The sequence below is a fragment of the Dipodomys spectabilis genome, unplaced genomic scaffold (assembly GCF_019054845.1).
Source record: "Dipodomys spectabilis isolate Male_0828 unplaced genomic scaffold, ASM1905484v1 ptg000507l, whole genome shotgun sequence".
Taxonomy (NCBI): domain Eukaryota; kingdom Metazoa; phylum Chordata; class Mammalia; order Rodentia; family Heteromyidae; genus Dipodomys; species Dipodomys spectabilis.
The window spans coordinates 3208377-3233689 of record NW_024871184.1 but is presented as its reverse complement, the minus strand read 5'-3'; the positions used below and the strand labels follow the sequence as shown (position 1 = coordinate 3233689).

The 25313-nt window shown below is 47.2% G+C and overlaps 1 pseudogene; it reads left to right on the top strand.

Moving 5' to 3' along the window:
- The window catches only part of LOC122099256, a 71628-nt pseudogene that overhangs the window by 11533 nt on the left and 34782 nt on the right, over window positions 1–25313 (top strand).

The window sequence follows — 25313 nt, the reverse complement described above, 5'->3', positions numbered from 1 at the left end:
GAAGCTGGGAAGGGATGGGAAGGGAAAACAAAGGAGGAGGCTACAATGCTTGATAAGATATGTACTCCTTATCTTGCCCATGTAATTGCAACCCCTCTGTACAGTATTTTCACAATAAAAAAAGAAAGAAAGAAAAGAGCTGAAGAAAAAAAAAGAAATTGGGTGTAGCCGGGCGCTGGCAGTGGCTCACAACTGTCATCCTAGCTACTCAGGACGGTGATATCTAAGGATCACGGTTCAAAGCCAGCTTGGGCAGGAAAGTCTGTGAGACTTTATCTCCAATGAACCACCAGAAAATTGGATGTGGTGCTGTGGCTCCAGTGGTAGAGCACACAACTTCATCTGAAGAGCTGAGGGCCTTCTGGCAGGCCCAAAGTTCAAACTCCATAACCTACAACCAAACAAAAGGTAGCTGAATTTTCTGCATAACAATGTCTACAGTAGAAATGCCATGATGTGTTGTGAACCATTCCAGACATGTGAGAGGCTCTGAGTTTTGTCTACAGTTGGTCTGATGATGGTAGTGCCATCATCTCTGGGGTGGAATATTCAGGGTGCTCAGGGACTGCTGAGGCTTTGGGCTACCAGTGTGTGTGTCTGTATGTTCGTGTGTGTGTCTGTGTGTGTCTGTGTCTGTGTGTTTGGATGTAGAAGACCTGGGCCTTGAACTCAGGGTCTAGGTGAAGTTCCTATGCTTCTGTGCTCAAAACTAGTGCCCTAACACTTGAGGTACAGCTCCATTTCTGGCTATTTGGTGGTTCATTGGAGATAGAAGCCTCACAGACATTTCTGTGCTGGCTGGCTTTGACCTCAGCCTCCTGAGTAGCTAGGATGACAGGTGTGAGACACCAGTGCCATATTTGTGGGTGCGTGTGTGTGTGTGTTTGTGTGTGTGTGTGTGTGTGTTTTCCTCATCTTTCTCTGTCTCCTTCCTGGGTGCCTATCTGCCTCTTTCTGACCTCGGATGGTACCCTCCTCCACACCGACCTTGCCTTTAGCCTCCTATCAGGGTCTACAATGAGTCCTAAATTGCCAGAGACCTGAGTTCAAGCTTTTCTTTGGGGCCCAAGTCCAGCTGTCCAAATCTTTTGCTGCCTGCAGGGGATTCTGTGTCAGCTGGGTCTGCTGCAATAAAGTCTTACCTGTTTCTGGGTAGGGAACTCAGACATGGAATGTCCTGCCCTTTTCCTCAGCTAGACCTCTGGCTGTATGGCCCTCTCAGCAGGCTGGCAGTGAGTGGGGGAAGGGGGTTGCGGTGGCTCTGGCCAACTCCAGCTTGATAGTGGACTGAAGGCCGCCCAAGCAAAGAGGAATCCGGGCTACATTGGAGGTGAGGCCAAGGTGGCTTGGAAGTGTCTGTTGGTGTCTAGGAAAAGTCCCCGTAGTTTATCGCAGGCAAGTCTATCTTCCAGCCCCAGCTGGGCCTCTCAAATCCTTCTAGAGAATTCTGGATGCCCAGAATACAGAGGCACAGACTTTAGATTCCAAGGCCAGGGAATTGGGGGAGGAGAGACTGGTATGGCCAATACCTCAATGTTCTGGGTCATTAGTCTTGACCTGGGTATGCCCCCGTTGTGTACATTCACTTCTTAACCCAGAGCTGGCCAGAAACAGGCCACTTGTGGTGGTACTGTAGAAGTGGCAAGAGTGGAAGTGAGATCTAGGATGACCAGTATCTGGATTTATGGCATGTGGGGGGCGGGGGGGGGGAAGAAGGTGTCTTATAAAAAATCTCTTAGAGTTGTAACTCAGGGCCTAGGCACTGAGCTTCCTTTGCTCAAATCTAACACTCTACCACTTGAACCACAGCTCACATTTCATCTTTTTTAGTAGTTTAGTGGAGATAAGAGTCTCACAATCTTTCCTGCCTAGGCTGGATTCAAGCTGCATCTTAAGAGATCAGCATCTTGAGTAGCTAGGATTGCTGGTATGAGCCACTGGCACCTGCTAAGGATGTGTGTGTGTGTGTGTGTGTGTGTGTGTGTGTGTGTGTTTACCAGGGGTTGTACTCAGAGCCTAGGTGGTATCCTTTACTTTGTTTGCACAAGGCTCATGCTCTACCACTTGAGCTACAGCAGCTCTGTTTCCCAGCTTTTTGGTGATTCATTGGAGATAAGAGTCTGCCCACCTAGGCTAGCTTTGAATCTTGATTGATCCTCATGTGTCAGCCTTGAGTAGCTAAGATTATAGGCATGAGCCACTGGCATCTAGCTGCAAGGATGTCTCTTCATGCTGTCTTCTGTTCTAACAGCTGTCTACTTGCCCTGGCCTAGATCTCTGATCTCCACATCAGCTCCCAGCAGCCCTTGACTGTGTGGAGAACATAAAGCTCAAACCTGTCAAGCATCTAATTTCTATGTCCTCAAGGGAGCGTAAGGTTCCTCTGAAGCCTGGAGGAGTAGGTGGAGGGGAAGAAAGGTTAGCTGTAGATGGGTGCTAGGCTGGGAGAGAGGTACACTGTCTTAGCCAAGAAGGTAAGTGTGGCCAGATGTTAATAGCTCATGCTCTCATATTCCTAGCTCCTCAGGAGGCTGAGATCTAAGGATTGGCATTCAGAGGCAGCCTAGCTCACTTTTCTTTTCTTTTTTTTTCTGGTATCAGTAGGATCCTTTTTTGTGTGAAAATACTGTACAGAGGGGTTACAATTACATGGGCACGATAATTGTTAGGTTTTTAAAAAGAGGTTGCCGAATAAGAACTGCACCACGCACGTGGTATTCATGTAAGGGATAGGTTTATTCAGTAGACCTGCTGGGACCAGGCAAGGTTGGCACTCCACGTGGCTGGGAAAGAGAGGAAAGAGAGAGGAAAGAGCTAGAGCAGAGAGAAAGCAGAGAGAGCTAGAAAAGAGCATCAATAGAACAGAGAGAGTAGAAAAGAACAGAGAGAGAGCAGAGAGCTAGAAACAAACAGAGAGAGAGCTAGAATAGAACAGAGAGAGAGCAGAGAGCTAGAAACAAACAGAGAGAGCCTGGGCCTGCACTAGGCCTTATCTAGGGTATGGGCGGGGAAAGGTGTGGCCACATCAAATTCAGATGTGGCCTCAGCAGATGCAGATGTGACCTCTTCCAGGTGTCCCAGTTGCCTAGGTAACACAGGTACTGGGTGGAGACTTTGCTGCAAGGAGGGTGGAGTCTGCTTGCCATCCAGGAGTGGACCTTACATTCCAGCCTTTTAATAATCATGAAATAGGACACGGATTCACTCTGGGTACTTCCTGCTGACAAGGGGCGTCGACAATAGGGGTAAAAGGCTCGAATTTGGTCTCCTCCCAGAGAAGGCAGTGAGCAGCAGCTGTCCCTTGGTGGTGTGAGTCCTTAGATGAAGTCTGGGGGAGTCTCATGAGCATTGAGGAGCTGAAAAAAAAATACTAGAGAGCAAATAAATGGCAAGAGGAAGGACTTGGGGCTGAAAATGTTGGTAGAAATGTTCCTAGCTACTTCTGACATCTGGCGACTAGGTAGAGGAGTCAGGTGACAAAGGCAGGAATATAAATTCCTGTTCAGTTAATAGGTAGACAGGTATAGACATTGACTGGGCAGGCTTCTTACTTCCACTGACCTCCCGGCTCTGGTTAATTTTGAAAGTGCAGGCACAAAGTAGCTGATGTGACATCATCTCCTCTTACTCCTCTCCATGTTCCCTTGTTCCCCAGACTGGCTGAGTCTAGGTGCTCATTGCTGGGATGGCTTGTCCCAGTTGATATTCAAAGAGGTTTGAACTCAAGGCCTGGGCACTGTCCCTGAGCACTTCTGCTCAAGGCTAGCACTGAACCACTTTGAGTTATAGTGCCACTAGTATTCAAGGAGGTTTGAACTCAAGGCCTGGGCACTGTCCCTGAGCACTTCTGCTCAAGGCTAGCACTGAACCACTTTGATTTACAGTACCACTTGCAGAGTTTAGCTGGGAGATGGAGTCTTAGGGATTTTTCAGCCCGGGCTGGCTTTGAACTGAAGTCTTTGCCACAAAAGCTCTTTATTATTTCCAATTAAAGTAACAAGGAGATCAAGTAGAATAAGTAGAGCTTACCTGCTCTTTATCAAGAACTGACCAACAAATATTCTGCAATGACAAAACTCATTAGATGTGATGAGAATTTTAGCACAGATATGCCCAGTATTTTAGAACCATGTAGTCAGTAATAGAATACACAACACAAAACAATAAAGGCAAAACTCAAAACCTAAAATTTTGACAACGTTTAAACATCTTTGCTAACAAAGCACATCAGATGGTTGGGCCTCAGTTACCAGGGCCTGTGAAAAGAGCAATTTGTTAGCAAGGCACCTTAGAATAGATGGATGGAGTAGTAAACTTATGGAAGGTTAAGGGTCAGACGGGGCCAAACCCTTAACCCACCACTTGGCCAAGATGGCGAATTCAGGATGGCGAATTTCTGAAAAAATGCAAAGAAACACTGAACAAATAGATCAAGCCTACATTGGCGAGCCTTTGAGAGGGAACCTAGAGGGGGGGTCCCTGGGACCCAGCCTGCGTCGCACTCTTCAAGGCACAAGCCAAAATGTAGAAAAGAGAAAGGAAGAGATAGGGAAAGTTGGACATAAATGGCAGAAAGCAAAGAGAGCCCGAAAGTAAACAGACTTCTGACCTTTTACCATTGCAGTAGCAAAAACTGTGCACATCTGAGACTGGCATAAAATGAGGCGCTCTGGCTTTCCAGGGAGCACAGGGGGCATTTCAAAGGGGATTCACGGCTCAGGCGTGATTCCCAACACCCCATTAAATGAGTAGGAGAGTCAGTCTGGTGAGTGAAGGAGAGCTGACCAGGAGGATAGACCATGACCCAATCAAGGAGCTGGGATGGGGGAAGGTTGACCCTCTAGCCATTCTGTTCCCCCAAAATTGAAGATGCCAGGTGATGTTGTATGCACCAAACACCTAGGCCAGCAGCCACCAGGCTTAGTGGGGAAAAAGTAGAGAATACCCAAAGACTGCAGTGTAGAAATCTCTGATTTTGTATGCATGTGGTGTGTGTGTGTGTGTGTGTGTGTGAACTCAGGGCCTAGGCTCTATCCCTGAGTTTTCTTGCTGAAGGCTAGTGCTGTGCCACTTGAGCCACAGCCCCACTTACTTATTGATGGTTAATTGTAGGTAAGAGTCTCAAAGACTTTCATCTCCAGGGTGGCTTTGAATCATAATGGGGGCCCCAGGGAAGCAAGAGTAAACACAACTCATAAGTACTATCCTTATGGTGGGCTACTCCTGCTCCCTGGTGGCCACATGCAGAACATGCAGCCCCATACCATTGTCCTCTAGAGTTCAATTTGGGGAAGTTACTAGAGCCAAGATGACTTTTGCTCACCCTGATTGCTGATGCCAGACCACGTCTGTTCAACCCTAGGCTAAGAGAGCTCCAGGAAACCCGGCTTTCCAGGTACACAAGGAAGGGAGAGGTCAGCTCCAGGTTGAGCTAAGAGCCTTTGCCAACAGATACCCCAACTTGTCCTTACTTATCACCATAAGACTTGTGAAAGAACAACCCAAAAAAACAAAATTGGATCTGTGCCTCCAAGTGGTAGACCTCTAGCATTTAACCAAAGAGCTCAGAGACAGGGCCCCCAAACTTTGAATTCAAGACCCCCAGCTGACCTTCCCCCATAAAACACAGGCTGTCTAAATGTGAACTAGTAGGATTTGTGCAGTGTTTCTGAAGAATGGTGATACTGAAGAAAGCACCCTAATTCTAATGACAGCTGAACTTGTGACATATGGCTATGTATTGAGTCCTTCACAGGGCGCTATTTGCTGGGTCCTTCCCTCATGGGGGTTTTGTGCTGAGTCCTCAAAAAGGTGCTGTTTGCTGAGTCATCCCAAAGGGTGCTATGTGCTGAGTCCCTGAGAAGAGTGGGCCATCCTGGGTTTTTCAAAGGGTGTTGTATGCTGAGTCCATTACACAACGTACTGTATGCTGAGTCCTTCAAAAGGTGTGCTGTGCTAATGCATCCCAAAGGGGTCCTGCTATGTGCTGAGCCCTTGCGAAGAGAGGTATGAGGTGTTTTTCGAGTGCTGTGTGCCGAGTCCTTTACACAGGGTGCTCTGTACTGTCCTTCAAATGGTGCTGTGTGCTGAGTGCTTCCACAGTGTGGTATGTGCTGAGTCCTTCAAAATTGTTCTGTGTGCTGAGTTTTTTGAAGGATGCTGTACAATTGGTGTTTTACACAGCGTGCTTCAACACAGGGTGTGATGAGTCCCTGGGAAAAAGTGCTATGTGCTGAGTTTTTCAGAGCATGCCATGCTCTGAGTCCTTTAAACTGGGGACTATGGACTCCCTCCTTCAAAGTGTGATAGCCTAGTGTTTTGGTGAATGGGGAATCAAGGCTGGTTGTTCCCAAGGGGAAGGGATTGGTCCTGGAGAAACGGGGAGGCAGGGTGGTTCTGCATTGTTAGAGCATTGTTCCCCTTGGGTGGTTACCCCTGGTTCTGACAAGGGAAACCCTGTGCTCAAGCTGGTACATTGCTCAGATAAGAAACCAACAAATGCAGAAGAGGCACTGCTCTGAGTCTGTGTGTTTAGCTGTGTATGAGAGAGAGAGAGAGAGAGAGATCATCTTTCTCATTGTATAGTCAGCATGTCTAAAAAGAGCAAAAACATTTTTTGGGGGAGAGTTCTGGTTGTGGGGTCTGAACTCTGGGCCTGTGCGCTGTCCCTCAGCTCTTCAGCTCAAGGCTAGCACTCTACCACTTGAGCCACAGCGCCACTTCCGACTTTTTTCTTTTTGCTTATGTGGTGCTGAGGAATCGAGCCTAGGGCCTCCTGCATGCAAGGCAAGCGCTCTACACTGAGCCACCTTCCTGGACCAAGCAAAAGCATTTTATTTGTGTGCATGTGTGTATTTGTTGTTCTTTTTTCATTAATGCCCAGTATGAGCCCAGCCACAATTTTTGTTTTCTCTTTCACAGTATCATGGCTCCTTTAGAGAAGGTTTCATTAGATGTTCCTTCCCACCACTTTCTTCCCTTTTCTGCCGCCCACAGTAACTGCTGGGCCTGAGTGGGTCTCCCCTAGGAGGCCTGTGTGAACCGCAGACCAGCGTGGATACCTGCCCTTCTGTCTTTAGCCAGAAGGCTCATGAGGCTACTGTGACCACAGCTGCACTCTTCCAGCCAGAGAGTCTGCTCTCATGTGTATAGTTGGAGCTAATTCAAAGTTAGGAATGTGTCTGTCAAACATAATTAGGGAAGGAGATAGGGGGAGTGGGGCAGGGGCTGTGAAGCTAGGAGGGTCTGGAAAGTGATGAACGGTGTGACATGGCAGATGGTTCACCACGACCGAGGATGAGAGGGGAATCTTACCCAGGGAATTGACGTGGGCATCTTACCCGTGGGCATCTGAGCAGGGGGCTCCGGGCCCCCAATGTTGGCATGGATTTCCTCCCAGGGCAGTGCACTGGTGGGTAGTCCTCCCTGGAGTCCTGCAGACTCCAATCTGTGTCCCTCCTGAGCTGTTTCCAGCTGGGCAATGTTCCCCTTGCTGGAGCCTGCTTGGAATCAGGACATGGCAGTTTTCTAAGGCTCTCTGAATGCCATTTTCTGTAACCTGCTGTAGGCTGTCTGGAAGGAAAAGGGGACTACTGATTTTGGAACCCATTAAGTTTGATTGGGACATGTGAAATGCCAGCTTTTCCAGGGTTTTTTCTTGAAGCTGGCAATTTCTACTAACGCCTGGGATTCTGGGTGAAATTAGATGGACCTTTCAGCCACCAAACAATGACGTTCAAAGCAGCACAGGCAGAGTTCCCAAGCCAGATGGTTTCCTGCTACGAACGTCTTGCCTTGACTGCCTTTGTCTGGCAGCTGCTGATTCTCCTCCAGCTCTCTCTAGGGTGACCACCACAGTTGATGATGTCTTGGGGAGCAGAGATTGTGACCTCGCCATCCGTAGCCAGCCAGCTGTGAGCAGAGACAATTCCCAGCACCTGCACTGGAATCTGGGAGATTCTGAGACCTGGGATGCCTCAAGGATCCTTTCTCTGCAACATCAAACTTGGGGGCCGGATATAGTGGACCATCCTGTCTGCCCCAGGGAGTGGAGAGGAGGCCCCTTGACCCTGGCATTCACCTCACAGCAACCTTGTTCACACCTGAGTGGGGAATGGAGTGCCACAGAGCTGGTCAGTGGCTGGACAGAGATCTTTGAGAAGATAGGCATCCCAGAGGTCCTGGAATCCAGTGAGGACATCATGGCTCATGTCCTTGGAACCAAAACAGTTAAGTGCTGTGGCACCAGGAGGGTGGGAAGAGGGAGGAGGGAGAACTCTTGGAGAGCTACATCAGGCTATGCCTCCACCCAGGATGCTTAACTGAATTAGATGGGACTTTTCTGTAGTATTGTAAGAGACAGATGCTCATTTATTTATCCAACAAACCATTACAGTGTGTGCCAGGCCGGGGGGGGGGGGGGTCATACACGTTGAAAGGTTCCAGTGCTAGTTCCATGGCACATGAAGAAATCTTGGTTCGAGCTGGAAACCATTGCTTCACTCCTGTCATCCTAGCTACTTAGGAGGCTGAGATGGGAGGATTGAGGCTTAAGGCCCATGCAGGAAAGCCTATAACACACTTATCTCCAACTGACACAAAAAAGAAAATGCCAGAAGTGGATGAGTGGCTCAAGCCATAGACTGTTGGGCTTGAGTAAAAAGGTTCAGGGACAGCACCTAGTATCTGATTTTAAGGCCCAGGAGTGACCCAAAGAGAGGACAGAGAAAGAGAGGAGGGAAGGATGGAGGGAGAAAAGGAGGAAAGGAAGGAAGAAGGGATCATGCAGGCCTTGTTTTGGAGTTCTTGGATCAAGGGAGCCAACCATTCACAATCTCAGTGGGGACAGTTTCAGAGCCTAAAGCCAGTACGTAGGACCAAGTCACTGTCCCCTCAGCAACTTCATGACATCCAGGATCTGAGTGGTTTGCTTACTGCAGAGGAAACAGCCTGGGGTAGAACCTAGGGCTCAGGGTGTGTCATGGAGTTTCAATCTCCGCTGGCTCTCTGAGTTTATTTTCTGGTCAGATAAGAAGAATGAGTCCAAAGGCTAGGGAGGATAGGGAGAGGGAGTGTCCAGAGTGGGGTTGCAAGGGATAAGCAGGAAGATGAAGAGGGAGGATGATCCCAGATCAGGTGTGTCAGGCCATTGAAGCCATGACCTCACCTGACAACCTAGACCATCAGTGATAGAGCCTTGGAACCAGCCACATGGCTATTAAAAGTCCTGGCACTCTGGGTTCACCATTGACGACTTCGCTGTCATCCACTGCAGGATGCCTGTGCAGTACATCCTTGGGGACTGGGACTTTTGCTGGCTCAATCTGAAGATGACACCCCCAATGTTCATTCCTCAACCAGAGACAGAGGAAACCAGGCCACTGGCACAGGACAGCCAGGGAATGAGGGAAGGAGTCAGACGCATGTTGCTCTGAGACTTCATCTGGGGGACTCTAGGGCCCTGTGACTGCCATTCTCAGAGGTAGAGGTGGGTCTCCTTGCTGGCTCAGCCTTCAGTCTAGATGGCAGATGTGGGATTTAGATAGGGAGTACTGAAAGTGGAGGCTTGTGGGAACACCAGAGGCATTGGGCTCTGAGCTGGGTTGTTTCTTTGAGGATACTCACAACCCAGGATCATTCCTGAGATGGATCAGCCCTTTTCTCCTTCCCGAAAGAGAGGGACCTAGAGCCCTCCAGTCTGCATCCATTGGCTGAGAAATTCATTCATTCCAATATCCTTTGGTTGGATAACTTGATCTCACCTGACTGCCCAGTGTCAATGCAGGACAGTGAGAGTTCTTGAGTCCTTGATGAGGTCACAGGATGCTCAGTATGAGGTTGTACTTGAATGTCTGACTTGGTGCATGGTCAGTCCCACCTCAGCCTGCCATGATCTAGGACATAGAATCTAGAGAATCAGAGCAGGATGGGGTCTATTCTGTGAGTCTTGAGTATTATGTGTGAGCTTTGAGCTCCCGTGTGCCCACCTGCTTTCCTTTTTTGGGGTGGCTCTATGCTAGAAAAAGTTAAAACTAGGGCCTGGGTCCCATCCCTTGTTTCATGATCAAAGCTAGCACTCTACCATTTGAGCTACAGCTCCACTTGCAACGTTTTTGGGTATTTAATTGGAGATAAGAGTTCTCAATGACTTTGCTGCCAAGGGTGGCATCCAACTGCAGTCCTCAGATCTCAGTCTCCTGAGGGGATAGGATGACAGACATAGAAAAGTCTCTTTGGCCGGGTGCCAGTGGCTCATGGCTGTCATCCTAAGTACTCAGGAGCTGAAACTTAGGATCACAGTTCAAATTCAGCTTGGGCAGGAAAGACCCTCAGACTCTTCTCTCCAATAAAGCACCAGAAAATCAGAAGTGGTGCTGTGGCTCAAGTAGTAGAGTGCTGGACTTGAGCTGAAGAGCTCAGGGATAGCACCCAGGCCCAGAGTTCAAGCCCTACAACCAACAAAAAGAAACAAAGTAAAACATCTTTGCCTGCAAAGGACGGTGGAGGTGTGTTTGTGTGTATGTGTGTGTGGGGGGGGGGGGAGGTGGTAGACATTTATCGCCCTGCTCAGTCATCATTTTAGATGGATAGACCCTAACTCTTAGTTCACGGCAGCCGATTCTTGACCACAGGTGAAGCTTTGGGTTGGATGTCGACCATCGGACCTCAGTCTCCTCATGGGAAAGTTGTGAGTAAATAAGGGACTAATACAGAGGGATCTCTGGAGCAGGGCCAGGCACAGAGGGAGCAGGTGTCAGATACAATTCTCAACAATTCTGTGAGCATATGACAGGAAGTTGCCAGGAAAGGGCTCAGATGGGATCTATTATTAATCATGCAACAGGTGTGGGATTATGAAACAAAACATGACTGTCTTTCATCATTACCCTATCCACATGCGGAAGGGATCCTTCACTCTATTCATTTTTCCAGCTGGGGAAAATGAGTCATGGAGAAGCCAGGTGACCTACTCATGACCCCCACTTGACAGGAAGCTTGGCCTGATATCTCTGCCATGCTTCCTAGGACAGTGGGTGTTATTCAGTCCACTTCTTGTGGTGGGAAGTCCACTCCTTGTCATTTGTGGTTCTTCAATTCTGGATCTGGATGCTGTCGCTGAGCTCCTCAGATCATGGCTTGCTCTCTACCACATGAGCCACAGCATCACTTCCGGTTTTCTGTTGGTTCTTTGAGGATAAAAGTCTCACAGATATTCCTCCCAAGCCAACTATGAACCACGATCTTCACATCTCAGCCTCCTGTGTAGGTAGGATTATAGTTCTGAGCCACCGGCATCTGGCTTAAGTGTAATTCTGGCCCTCTGTCTCTCTCTCTCTCCCTCTCTCTCTCTCTTTCTCTCTTTCTCTCTCTCTCTTCCTCTTTCTCTCTCTCAGGAATTATTGAATGAGTGCTGGAGGAGGTGGCCCAGCATCCCCATGTGGCTGGAACCCAAGGTGGCCCTCTCATTCTGGAGGTGGGCTGTGGGTTAGGAGCTGTTTTGCTCAGCCTGTTCAACCAGCTTCATGAGGTAAGCCCCTCTGTGCCCTGGCTAGACTCGGACCGTTATTCATTGTCCATCCCATGAGTCCCTCCCACATCCCTCTGCTACACTGTTGAAGGACGGTGGATGCGAAGGTGTCACCTTGTCCCCCTGCCCAGCACAATCCAGGGCCTCTGACCTATACCCCCACTTATCTGACAAGACCCTGGCTATAAGACAATAAAAACACTCTGTGTTTACTACCCTTTGCTGGGGAGTGTCATTTCGGTTAGGGGGTCGGGGTTCAGAGGAAAGACCCCAGACCTGATTCCTCCCCGGGGACATTGGTTCTTGTGACAGAGCCAAGTCATTGCTGTAGATAAGGACGAAGCCTCCATCAGACTGACCCAGAACAATCCTCAAAGGTCGGTAGGCTGTTGAAGTATCAAACCCACTCATGTCTGCTTCCTACTCCCAAAAAGGAGGTGTAGTGTGGGTGGCCTGGCCCTGGGCCTAAGGGATTATAAATGGATGTTTGCGGTCAGGAGCTCATGGCTCCCACCCATCATCCTGGATGTTTGGGAGGTTGAGGTCTGATGGTTTTGACTCAGAGCAACTAGGGCAGGAAAGTCCATGAGAATCTTATCTCCCATAAACCACCTCCCTCCCCAAACCCACACACAAAAAAGCCAGATGTGGTGCTGTGTCTCAACTGGTAGAGCTCAGTTGAACAAAAGAAGCTAAGGGATAACACCCAGGCCCTGAATCCAAGCCCTAGGACTAACACAATCATGAAATAAATGAACAGTGTACACCTTTTATCTGACTACCAATAAAGATGTATTCAGTTTTCTCGCTGGTACATGTAGCCAAAGGTAAAGGGCTCCCTTTCATGTTCCCCTAACCCTCTCCTTCTCTCCTTCATCTGTCCAGGCTTAGGTTGCAGGACAGAATTCAGGTCATCCCCCTGGATGTGACCTTAGGTACCCTCCTCCATCCAACTCCCTTGGGGTCAGGATCCTGGATGCACTCCCTGCTGGGAGGATGAGGCACCACAGTGATGAGGGTAGGTATTCCCAACACTCATACACATACACACACACAAACACACAAACACCCCTAAGCCAACTCAGACTAGCCTTTTCCAAAGACACTTTATCTCCTTGGATTAACTGACCTAGGAGAGGAATTTAATCCCCTGTAACTGAATATTTTTACTTGGGCTTGCTAGTTGACAGGAGATAAATGGGAGCAAACAAAAACTAAAAAGCCTCTGGCGCCCATCACCTAAGTTTCAGGCTCATGCCTGTCATCCTGGCTACTCGGGAGGCTGAAATCTGAGGATCAAAGTTTGAAGGCAGCCATAAGCTGGAAAGCCCGTGAGACTCTACTCTCCATGGAACCACCAAAAAGCCAAAAGTGGAGCTGTGGCTCAAGTGGTAGAGCACCAGCCTTGAGCAATAAAACTCAGAGAGACAGCCCCCATATCCTCAGTTCAAGCCCACACAAAGAAATGACCCTGTCTTGTTGCCCACAGATTGCCCACGCCTCAAGTTCCCTCTGTCATAGTGTGATAGAACACCTGCCCCTGGGTGGTGTATCAGGGCCTTCACAAATCCGGTGGTGGAATCCACGCCTTCCCCTTCATGCATTCTCAACCCACACTGGCTGGAAGGCAGAGCCTGACAAGACTGGCAGCCTGCACAGCGGAGCAGCTCCACCTTTTCCAAGGTGATCAGAAAGGGCTTCTTGGAGACAGCACTTGAAAAGGGGGTCTTGCTTAACAAGGAGAATCTAAAGGAAGCACAGAGAACAAAGGTGCTACAGATGATGGGCAACATAGCAGAGCGTGTTCATTTCCACCCAGGGCTGCTGGTGATAGACTTGGTATAGATGTGTGAGACTGTCCCAAGACAGGCCTGAGGGGTCACAGAAGAACAGCTATCTAGGGCTGGGATTTTGTCTTAGAGGTGGAGGGCTCACCTAGCACACAGGAAAGCATGGGTTCAATTCCTAGGTCCTGCATACACAGAAAAAGCTGGAAGTGGCACAGTGGCTCAGGTGAAAGAGCACTCCCCTGGAGACAAAGCAAGTCAGGGACAGTGCCCGGCCATGAGGTCAGGCCCCAGGGCTGTCACCATAAAACAGTTCTCCCAGTGTCCTTTGTGACAAGTGGATGGCTATGCCCTGAAGCTCTTAGAAAATCCATCCGTGCTTTGTGTCTCCTCTGACAGAAGGGACCTGGACAGTCCTTCTGCCCTTGGCACCCCTGGGCCCGCTTATCAGCAACCCTCCCAATGTCTTCCACCAGGACATGGAGAATCTGGCCCTAGAATTCCTCAGGTATCAGTTGCGTAGGGCAGAAGGACATAGGGCAGGCCCCAGAACTCCTTGTGGGTCTGATCTGCCCTGGAAGACCAGGCAATCTGGAGGAGGCAGGTGGGAGGATAGAGGGGGTTAATGATGTGGAGGGGGCACTTTAATCCCCATGGCTCCACCCAGATGCTAGCCTCCCTTTGCTGTCCCTGAGGGAGGTAGAGGGCTGTCTAAGTGGTAGTGTCTAGAAAAGGACTAGGTGGAAATTCTGAAGGACTAGAAAACTTAAGCCATGAGCCGGTGGCTCACACCTGTCATCCCACACCTGTCATCCTGGCCACTAGGGAGGCTGAGATCCAGAGGATCTCATTTCCCAGCCAGGCAGGAAATTCCCTCCAGAGCCTCATCTCCAGTCTCCAACCAGAAGTGGCACTGTGGCTCAAGTGGTAGAGCACTGGCCTTGAGGAAAATTAGACATCAAGGACAGTACCCAAGCCCTGAATTCAAGCCCCTCAACCAAAAAACAAGAACAAAAACAAAAACAGAAAACCAAACAAGAAAGAAAAACATCCCTTCCTTGCGTGCAAGAGATAGTAAGGTTGCTGCGGTTGTGAGACCAGATGCTGGCCTCACAGTACAGACATTTCTAATAATTCCCCAGGTTTACCCCTGTGTGAAGCCACAGCAGGGTGGGTGGTGCCTTACCAAGAACTCCAGAAGTTGTAGCCTGTGGCAGGCAGCGAGTGGGTGAATGGGAGCAGAGGTGGGATGATAGTGTCAATTGTATACTCTCCATCCATGAAAGAATGGTTTTGGCTGCTGGTGACCAAGTCTGAAGTGTAGGGTTACATTGGGTTTTTGTCTTAATGAGTTGGGTTTTCCCTTGGTATAAGAAGCTAGCTGCTGAGGAGGCTACAATGCTTGATAAGAAATGTACTCCTTATCTTGCCCATGTAATTGTAACCCCTCTGTACAGTATTTTCACAATAAAAAAAGAAAGAGAAGAGCTGAAGAAAAAAAAAGATGGGTGTAGCCGGGTACTGCCAGTGGCTCATAAGTGTCATCCTAGCTACTCAGGAGGCTGAGATCTGAGGATCACAATTCAAAGCCAGCTTGGGTAGGAAAGTCTGTGAGACTTTATCTCCAATGAACCACCAGAAAATGGGATGTGATGCTGTGGCTCCAGTAGTAGAGTGCACACTTTCATCTGAAGAGCTGAGGGCCTGCTGGCAGGCCCAAAGTTCAAACCCCATAACCTAAACCAAACAAAAGGTAGCTGAATTTTCTGCATAACAGTGTGTACAGTAGAAATACTATGATGTGTTGTGAACCATTCCAGACATGTGAGAGGCTCTGAGTTTTGTCTGCAGTTGGTCTGATGATGGTAGTGCCATCATCTCTGGGGTGGAATATTCAAGGTGCTCAGAGACTGCTGAGGCTTTGGGCTACCACTGTATGTGTCTGTGTGTTCGTGTGTCTTTTGTCTGTGTGAGTCTGTGTCTGTGTGTTTGGATGTAGAAGACCTGGTCCTTGAACTCAGGGTCTAGGTGAAGTTCCTATGCTTCTATGCTCATAGCTAGAGCTCTAACACTTGAGCTACAGCTCCATTTCTGGCTGTTTGGTGGTTCATTGGAGATAAGAGCCCCACAGACATTTCTGGGCTGGCTGGCTTTGACCTCAGCCTCCTGAGTAGCTAGGATGACAGGTGTGAGACACCAGTGCCATATTTGTGTGTGTGTGTGTGTTTCCCTCGTCTTTCTCTGTCCCCTACCTGGGTGCCTGTCTGTCTCTTTCTGACCTTGGATGGTGCCCCTCCCCCACACCGACCTTGCCTATAGCCTCCTATCAGGGTCTACAATGAGTCCTAAATTGCCAGAGACCTGAGTTCAAGCTTTTCTTTGGGGCCCAAGTCCAGCTGTCCAAATCTTTGGCTTCCTGCAGTGGATTCTGGGTCAGCCGGGCCATCTGCAATAGAGTCTTGCCTGTCTCTGGGTGGGGAACTCAGACATGGAATGTCCTGCCCTTTTCCTCAGCTAGACCTCTGGCTGCCTGTTCCTCTCAGCAGGCTGGCAGTGGAGTGGGGGAAGGAGGTTGCCGGTGACTCTGGCCAACTCGAACTTGATAGCGGACTGAAGGCCGCCCAAGCAAAGAGGATTCCGGGCTACATTGGAGGTGACCCCAAGGTGGCTTGGAAGTATCTGTTATTGTCTAGGAAAAGTCCCCGTAGTTTATCGCAGGCAAGTCTATCTTCCAGCCCCAGCTGGGCCTCTCAAATCCTTCTAGAGAATTCTGGATGCCCAGAATACAGAGGCACAGACTTTAGATTCCAAGGCCAGGGAATTGGGGGAGGAGAGACTGGTATGGCCAATACCTCAATGTTCTGGGTCATTAGTCTTGACCTGGGTATGCCCCCGTTGTGTACATTCACTTCTTAACCCAGAGCTGGCCAGAAACAGGCCACTTGTGGTGGTACTGTAGAAGTGGCAAGAGTGGAAGTGAGATCTAGGATGACCAGTATCTGGATTTATGGCATGTGGGGGGTGGGGGGGGAGGAAGGTGTCTTTAAAAAAAATCTCTTAGAGTTGTAACTCAGGGCCTAGGCACTGAGCTTCCTTTGCTCAAATCTAACACTCTACCACTTGAACCACAGCTCACATTTCATCTTTTTTAGTAGTTTAGTGGAGATAAGAGTCTCACAATCTTTCCTGCCTAGGCTGGATTCAAGCTGCCATCTTAAGAGATCAGCATCTTGAGTAGCTAGGATTGCTGGTATGAGCCACTGACACCTGCTAAGGATGTGTGTGTGTGTGTGTATGTGTGTGTGTGTGTGTGTGTGTGTGTTTACCAGGGGTTGTACTCAGAGCCTAGGTGGTATCGTTTACTTTGTTTGCACAAGGCTCATGCTCTACCACTTGAACTACAGCAGCTCTGTTTCCCAGCTTTTTGGTGATTCATTGGAGATAAGCGTCTGCCCAGGCTAGCTTTGAATCTTGATTGATCCTCATGTGTCAGCCTTGAGTAGCTAGGATTATAGGCATGAGCCACTGGCATCTAGCTGCAAGGATGTCTCTTCATACTGTCTTCTGTTCTAACAGCTGTCTACTTGCCCTGGCCTAGATCTCTGATCTCCACATCAGCTCCCAGCAGCCCTTGACTGTGTGGAGAACATAAAGCTCAAACCTGTCAAGCATCTAATTTCTATGTCCTCAAGGGAGGGTAAGGTTCCTCTGAAGCCCGGAGGAGTAGGTGGAGGGGAAGAAAGGTTAGCTGTAGATGGGTGCTAGGCTGGGAGAGAGGTACACTGTCTTAGCCAAGAAGGTAAGTGTGGCCAGATGTTAATAGCTCATGCTTTCATATTCTATGGATTGGCATTCAGAGGCAGCCCAGCTCACTTTTCTTTCTTTCTTTCTTTCTTTCTTTTTTCTTTTTTTAGTATCAGTAGGATCTTTGTTTGTGTGTGAAAATAATGTACAGAGGGGTTACAATTACATGGGCAAGATAATGAGTACATTTCTTTTGACCAGCTAACTTTTCTAAAGTATTTGAGACTCTCCTTTCCCAATAACCACCTGAAAGCTGGAAGAAAAGCTGTGGCTCAAGTGGTAGAGTTGCTAGACTTGAATGAAAAAGTGAGGGACAGAGCCCGGGTTCTGAGTTCAAGCCCTAGTACCAAGATGTGCCCATGCACACACACACACACACACACACACACACACACACACACACACACACACACACACAGAGAAGAAGGTAGTAATGATGACCTGAGCTAGAACTGGGGGCAGTCCAGGAGCACAGTCGTAGTAAACTCTCAACACATAAGTTATTGCTCCCCAACTCCTTCTTGGACTGAGGGGTCTGGGCCATGGCAGTAAGTTCCATGGAACCTGCACCTCTATCCATGCATAATGTACAGTACCAAGGGAAGAACACGATGGATGCTCGTTTATACTCGGTGCATGATTGCAAACCTCCATCTGCCACTGAACACTGGTGAGCAAAGCAGGGCTCTGAGCTCTGGGACTCCTGGGATAGCCACTGTGACAAGCAGCAGCCAGCGAGCTGTGGATTCCTGAGCCTACAAGTCTTTCATGAGCCCAACTCAACACCCACCCAAGGTGTGCCTGACAAATTTGCCCCAGTGAGTAGGCATTACCTGCTGTGCCATCTTGCAGCTCTTGCCCCTTCTGGCCCAGAAACCTGGTCTGAAATATTGATTTACTGCTCAGATCCACTCTGCACCCATGACAGATGCCATTCTGATGACCTGCCTGATGACTTCCGTGCCTCTGATACTTAGGCAAAGGTTCCCAAAGAGGTTGCTTTCAAGACTTGTAGGACAACTAGATATTGGGAGACCCATAGCGGTCCACTGGAAATTACTCTGCCTAGAGCCACAGAGTGAGGTTCAAGCAGGTCAAGTGGGCCTTGAACTCTGGGACTGGACACTGTTCCTTCAGCTCTTCATCTTACTACTTGAGCCACAGTACCACTTCCAGTTTTCCTGTGGTTCATTGGAGATCAGAGTCTCCTGGACTTTCCTGCCCGGGCTGGCTTTGAACCATGATCCTCAGATCTCAGCCTCCTGAGGAGCTAGGAGGATAGGCATGAGCCACCAGCACCCAGCTTATTTGGACTTTCACCACAGCAGACTAGGAACTCCTGAAAGTTTTTCTTTATTTTTTATGTGCCAGAACTTAGGATCTGGGCTCCGGTCTCTTTAATTTTTGCCTCAAGGCTGGCACCCTACCACTTGAGCCACAGCTCCATTTCTGGCTTTTGGTAGTCCATCGGCAAGAAGAGTCTCACTAACTTTCCTCCCCTGAGCTGGCTTTGACCCACGACTTCTGATCCCAGTCCTTTCAGTGGCTAGGATTTGCAGGGTTTGAGCCACCACTGGTATTGGGCTAGAAGCTTTTCTTAAGCAAGTGTTCTTCCCTGCATTTGCCCTGAGTCCTCCATGCAAAGGAGGCCTGAGGGTCAGGAGCTGTGAAAAATAGGCTTCCAGCCACAGGAAATGGCTGGGGTCCATGGTGAAAAGCCAAGCTAATCTTCCCCCTTGGCCCCATTCTGGGACCTCCATCCTCTGCCCTCCCTGTGACTCAAGTACAAACCTTGACCCAGCCTTGAATGTCCTGCCAGACATGTCTGAAGCCACAGAACCTTCATTCCACCCTCACCACCTATTCTACACTACACCTCAGGAAACTTCGTGCATTGTTGTACCTTCTGCCTGATGCTCTCTATCTTGTTCCACATCTCAGAACTCCTGTGGAATTTTGGCACTTGCTCCAGGAGCAAGTCTTTCCTTCCCTTCTCCCTCTTTTTTTTAATATTGAGTTGCTAGAGATGGAACTTGTGCAGGCTGTCTGGCAAATGCTCTGGTTTGGTGTGTATGTGTGTGCATGTGTGTGTGTGTGTGTGTGTGTGTGTGTGTGTGTGTGTTTGTGCCAGACCTGGGGTTTGAATTCATGGCCTGGATGCTATCCCTAAGGTTTTGTGCTCAAGGCTAGCACTCTATTACTTGAACCACAGCTCTACTTCTGACTTTTGGGGTGTTTAATGGAAGAAAAGTGTCTCATATACACTTTCCTGCTTGCAATTGTGATCCTCAGATCTCAGCCTCCTGAATAGCTAAGATTACAGGTGTGAGCCACCAGTAACTGTCCTCTACCCTACCTCTTACCTCAAACCTTGGCTCTCCTATGAGTACCAGAAGAATATGTCTCACCAGGCTCACTTTTTTTGCCAGTCTTGGGGCTTGAATTCAGAGTCTGGGCATGTTCCTGAGTTTCTTTTGGTCAAGGCTAGCACTCTTATCACTTAAGCCACAGTGCCACTTTTGGCTTTTTCTGTTTCTGTGATCCTGAGGAATCGAACCCAGGGCTCCGTGCATGCTAGGTAAGCACTCTAACACTAAGCCACATTCGCAGCCCAAGGCTCACTTCTGACAGGAACTATGAGGGTGGGATTTATTGGCTTACCCCTTTTGGTGCAGAAATCGCTGGCTATTTCATAACTTTGCCAAGATTTGGGACCAGTCTGTGACTCGGCAATGAGGAATGGTGAATGAGGGATAGCCACCAGGCCCCAGAGGAGTAGGCTCACATATCCTACAGAGGGATAGAGAATATGGAGCCAGAACCTTTGACAACTCCTACAGCCTAGGAACTGTGGTCTCCCTGGAGGCAGAGTCTGGCAGCTAGGTGTCCTGATGGGACATCTCAGCCAGAACATAAGGCACCTGTTGCACAGCCCAGGCAAAGCCCACGGGGCTTCAGTTATTAAATGGCAGAGAAGGATGCTTTGTTCAAGCTGCTAGCTCAGACTTAGGACTCTCTGAGGACTTGCTCAGGTTGGGGGGATGGACATGGGCAACCTGCTGAATGCCCATCATCCATACATCATCCATCCATTCACAGAGACATGGAGTTATTGCCTCCTTTTTGGGGGGGGGGGCTGTGAGGCAGGTCCAGGGTTGTACTATGAGCCTAGGCCCTGTCCCTGAGCTCCTTTTGCTCAACGATAGCACTCTGCCCTTGAGCCACAGCCCCACTCATGGTTTTTTTTCCCCTATGATCTCTTAGAAAGAAGAGTGTTTTGGGCTTTCTTGCCCTGGATGCATTCAAATTGGCATTCTCTACATCTCAGCCTCTGGAGGAGTTAGGGTTATAGGCAGGAGCCAATGACACCTGGCTTTCTTTTCTTCTTGTTTTTCTTTTTTTTAAATCATGACAATCTGAAATCTTCACGGTGTCATTCCAATGGTTTGCATTCAAAGTAATCTACCCATGCCTGGAATTCGAATGCTATGACTACCACCCACAAATGGAGGGAGATCCTGATGAACTCATTCCTGTTCATGTGAATGCTAATTGAATGTTATAAAAGTAATAATTAAATTTGCAGTTAATTCATGATTCTATTATAGAATGCCACACAAAAATTATTGGATTTATATCTTCATTCTAGCACCATGGTATGATGAAGGATATTGACTAATTTGTAATTAATGCTTTTATAAATGTTCAACCATGATACCTCATGAAACGGAGTCATAATTTAGTAACTAATAATTGGTAATAACATATATATATAATTTAATAATATCCTTACATTCTCTCTTTGTATGTGTGTATATATATACATATATATACACATACATATATATATGCAGGTATATATGTATGTATATATAATACATATACATAATATCAATCTACACATCTGTCTATTGGGCACTACTGTGGCTTGATTACAGGTCTTCAGAATTTCCTGGATGCTCAGTTTGCCGGAGGCTGGTGTGCTAAGACTGTACCCCATTCATGGATTGCGCATTGTACGCTGAGTTGAAATTCCAGCATGGCCAAAAATTTATTTGTGGAGTAAGAAGCCAATTTTACACTTTTTTTTCATTCTCTGTGAAAGTCCTGGGTCTCAATACGATGTATAATCCATTTGCAAATATATCCTATGAGATATGACCTAATAAAGGAAATGTTATATGTGTAATAATACTAAATAAATAAGTATAATAAATGTCATATGCAGTAGAACCCATGTATGTAAATAGATTTCATATATATGAATATTATTTTTTCCAGTTCTGGGGCTTCAATTCAGGCCCTGGGAACTGGTCTGAATTTCTTTTTTCTTTTTTTCTTTTTTTTTTGCCAGTCATGGTGCCTGAAATCTGGTTGTGGGCACTGTCCCTCAGCTCTTCAGTTAAAGGTGAGCGCTCTACCACTTGAGCTACAGTGCCACTTCCAGCTTTTTCTGCTTATGTGGTGCTGAGTTATTGAACCAGGGGCCTCATGCATGCAAGGCAAGCACTCTACTACTGAGCCACATTTTCAGCCCCATGAATTTCTTGTCTTCAAGGACAGTGAGCTTCCCTTTTCACACACAGTGTCACAGAGTTACCCAGACCCTGAGTTCAAATCCCAGGCCTGCTAGAAAAATGGTACAATTTCCTAGCCAGGGTCTTATTGTTATTATTACTTTTTATTTGGCCTAGCACAGGGCTTGAACTCAGGTCTTCGCATCTCTGCCACAGCTGATCATTGGATCCTACGACCCTACTTCAAATTTCGGAGCTGGCAAAAAATAAATAAAAATAAAAAGGAGAAGGATAAAACTGAGAAGTTCAAGAAGGTGATTTTACTTTTTTTTCCCTTTGTATTGTGACCATCCTGGGTCTAAATGACAAGCCCCAGAATATGTACATGACATTGCATTGCTAATGTTTGGTGGGCTATTAGGGAAGCAATAGCTGAAACAAGCAACATAGACCTGGAGGTCGAATCTTGGAACTGCCACTAATGAATGGTGGGAGGTTCTAAGAAATTTATTCTGATATACATCTGTACAAATGGAATTTTATAAAAGTAACATTTCTATTAGTAGTGTATGATTATATTCTAAAATTATACACAATTGTTCTACATTGACTAATTTTCAATTAATACTTTATTATGTATTCAATCATGATACTTAAAAGGGAAGGAATAAATTAATTGCCAATAATTGATAGTAATATATATGCAGTTTCATAATATACAGACATCTCTTTTGTTTTATACATATACATCTATCTATCTATCTATCTATCTATCTATCTATCTATCTATCGTTATCTACTAATCTACACATATATTTATTTATACACTTGTTCCTTCTGGGGCTCAGTGTTCGAGTGCTCACTATGTACAAAGTCCTGGGTTCCATTCCTCACTACCACTTGCACAGAAAAATCCAGAAGTCATGCTGTTACTCAAGCAGTGGAGTACTAGCGTTGAGCATAAAAGTTTAGGGACTGTGTCTAGACACTTACTCAAGATGCAGAACTGGCACCACAACAAAACCTTAGAATGTTCTGACTGCAAAGATATAAGGATAGGACTGCAAATACATCATAGTAGAGCAAGCTAGGAGTCTGGTGCTGAAAGCTGCCATCTAACCTGACTTAGCCAGAGGTAAACTAAAGCAACTCAGCTACAGGGAACCGGATGCTTGTGGCTCGCTTAGCCCTGTCATCCAAGATACTGGGGGGCTGAGATCAGACACTGGTGGTTTTAAAGTCCAGCCCTGACTGGAAGTCTGCAAAACTCTGAGCTGTGGCTCAAAGTGGTAGAGCTCTTGCCTTGAGCAAAAGATATTAGTACAGTACCCCCAAACTTTCAGTGGAATCCCCGTGGCTGACTCACCGCCCCCTCCCTACAAATAACCCACCCCTCTAAATCATTTGATGTGAACTTTTTGTAGTTTGTTAACACTGATGAAAGCACCCTAATTCTAATGACAGCATGTGGGATACAGCTATGTCATGAGTCTTATATGAGAAATGGTGTACTGACTGCATTCTTGCATCTGGTGCTTGTAAGAACTCCACAGATTATTGTGCAGATGAGAACCTTGAGGCTCAGATATGTCCCCATGTCAAGGCTAAAATGATGTATGTAATGAACTCTAGTGAGTTCTCTCCTGCAGACAATTGTTTTGGTTTATTTTTCTCGGTCATGAACCTTAAACTCAGGGCCTAGCTACTGACCCTTCCCTGTTGGGCTCATGGCTAGCACCCTACCAAGGGGACCCAAGGACACCCGTACAAAAGTGTTAGAGTCTAGGCATCTGTGGCTGATATCTGTCATCCTGCCTACTTTGACACATTTTTTTTCCTTCTCTGTAAAAATCCTGGGTCTCAGTATGAAGTATAATCCATATGCAAATATATCCATGTGATAAGATGTAATGAATGAAATAAGTGTTATATATGCAATAATACTAAATAAAATAATGGTAATAAATGTCATATGGACTAAGCCCATGTAAGTAAAAAGATCACATATATGAGTATTAATTTTTCCAGTGTTGGTGCTTAAATTCAGGCCTGGAAACTGGTCTGAAATTCTTGTCTTCAACAACAGTGAGCTTCCCTTCCCCCACAGTGTCACAGAGTTACCAGACCCTGAGTTCAAATCCCAGGCCTGCCAGAAAAATGGAGCAAATTCTAAGTCATGGCCTTAACTTATTTTGTCCAGGCCCGGGGCTTGAACTCATCTTGTGGCAATTCTGCCTCAGGTTCGATCACCCTAGCCAGGGGTGGAGCCAATGGACCCACAGCCCATTCTGAGATCCTAGGACCCAAGTTCAAATCTCGGGACTGATTAAAAAAAAAAAAGGAGAATGCCAGGGAAGGTGGCTCAGTAGTAGAGTGCTTGCTTTGCATGCATAAGGCCCGGGGCTTGATTCCTCAGCATAACATATGCTGAAAAAAGCTGGAAGTAGTGCTATGGCTCAAGTGGTAGAACACTAGTCCTGAGCTGAATAGTTGAGGAACAGTGTCAGACCCAGATTTCTGGCCCCACAACCAACAAAAAAGAAAAAAAAGAGAAAGGGGGGGGGGAAAGAATAGGGATAAAGGGGCTGGGAAGGTGGTTCAGTGATAGAGCCCTTGCCTTGCATGCCTGAGGCCCTGGGTTCGATTCCCAGCACCACTTAAGCAAAAAGAAAAAAAGCCGGAAGTGGCGCTGTGGCTGAAGTGGTAGAGCGCTAGCCTTGAGCTGAAGAGCTGAGGGACAGCACCCAGGCCCAGAGTTTAGGCCCCACGACCGGACCCCCCCCCCAAAAAAAAAAAGAATAGGGATAAAACTGGGAAGTTCCAGAAGGTGGTTTTACTTTGTTTTTTCCTTTGCACTGTGATCATCCTGGGTCTAAATGAAAGGGCCCGGAAAGAGTATGTGAGCTTACACTGCTGAAGTTTGGTGTGCTATCAGGCAAGCCATAGCCCAAACCAGCAACGTAGGCCCAGGGTTCAAATCCCGGGATTTAAACCTATGAATGGTGGGAGATCGTAAGAAACGCATTCTGACATACATCCATATGAATGGAATGTTGTAAAAGAAACAATTACATTAGTAGTTAGTATATGATTATATTTTAAAATTAAAAACAATAATCATAGTACATTGACTAATTTTCAATTAATATTTTATTATATTTTCAACAATAAGCAATGAAGGAGTAATTTAATTATGAATAATTGAAAGTAATATAGTATATGTAATTTAATAATATACAGATATCTTTCCTATTTTATACATACATATATATATGTGTATATATATATGTAAGCTATCTATATATCTATTTCTACACTTGTCACTCCTGGGGCTCAGTGGTAGAGTGCTTGCTTAGTATGTATGAAGTCCTGGGTTCGTTTCCACACTATCACATGCACAGAAAAGCCGGAAGTGGTGCTGTCACTCAAGCACCAAAGAAACGTTAGAATGTTCTAACTGCAAATATACAAGGCCAGGACTTTAGATACTTCATGACAGAGCAAGCCGGGAATCTGAAGATGACGGCTGCCATCTATCCTGACAGCCAGAAGTTAACAGCTGCAAACCAACTCCATCCAACCAGTCGCTGCTGGCTCACCCCTAGCTGCTCAGAGGATGAGATCTGACACTGGGCGATTGAAAACTCAGCCCTGGCAGGAAGTCTGTGAGACTCTGAG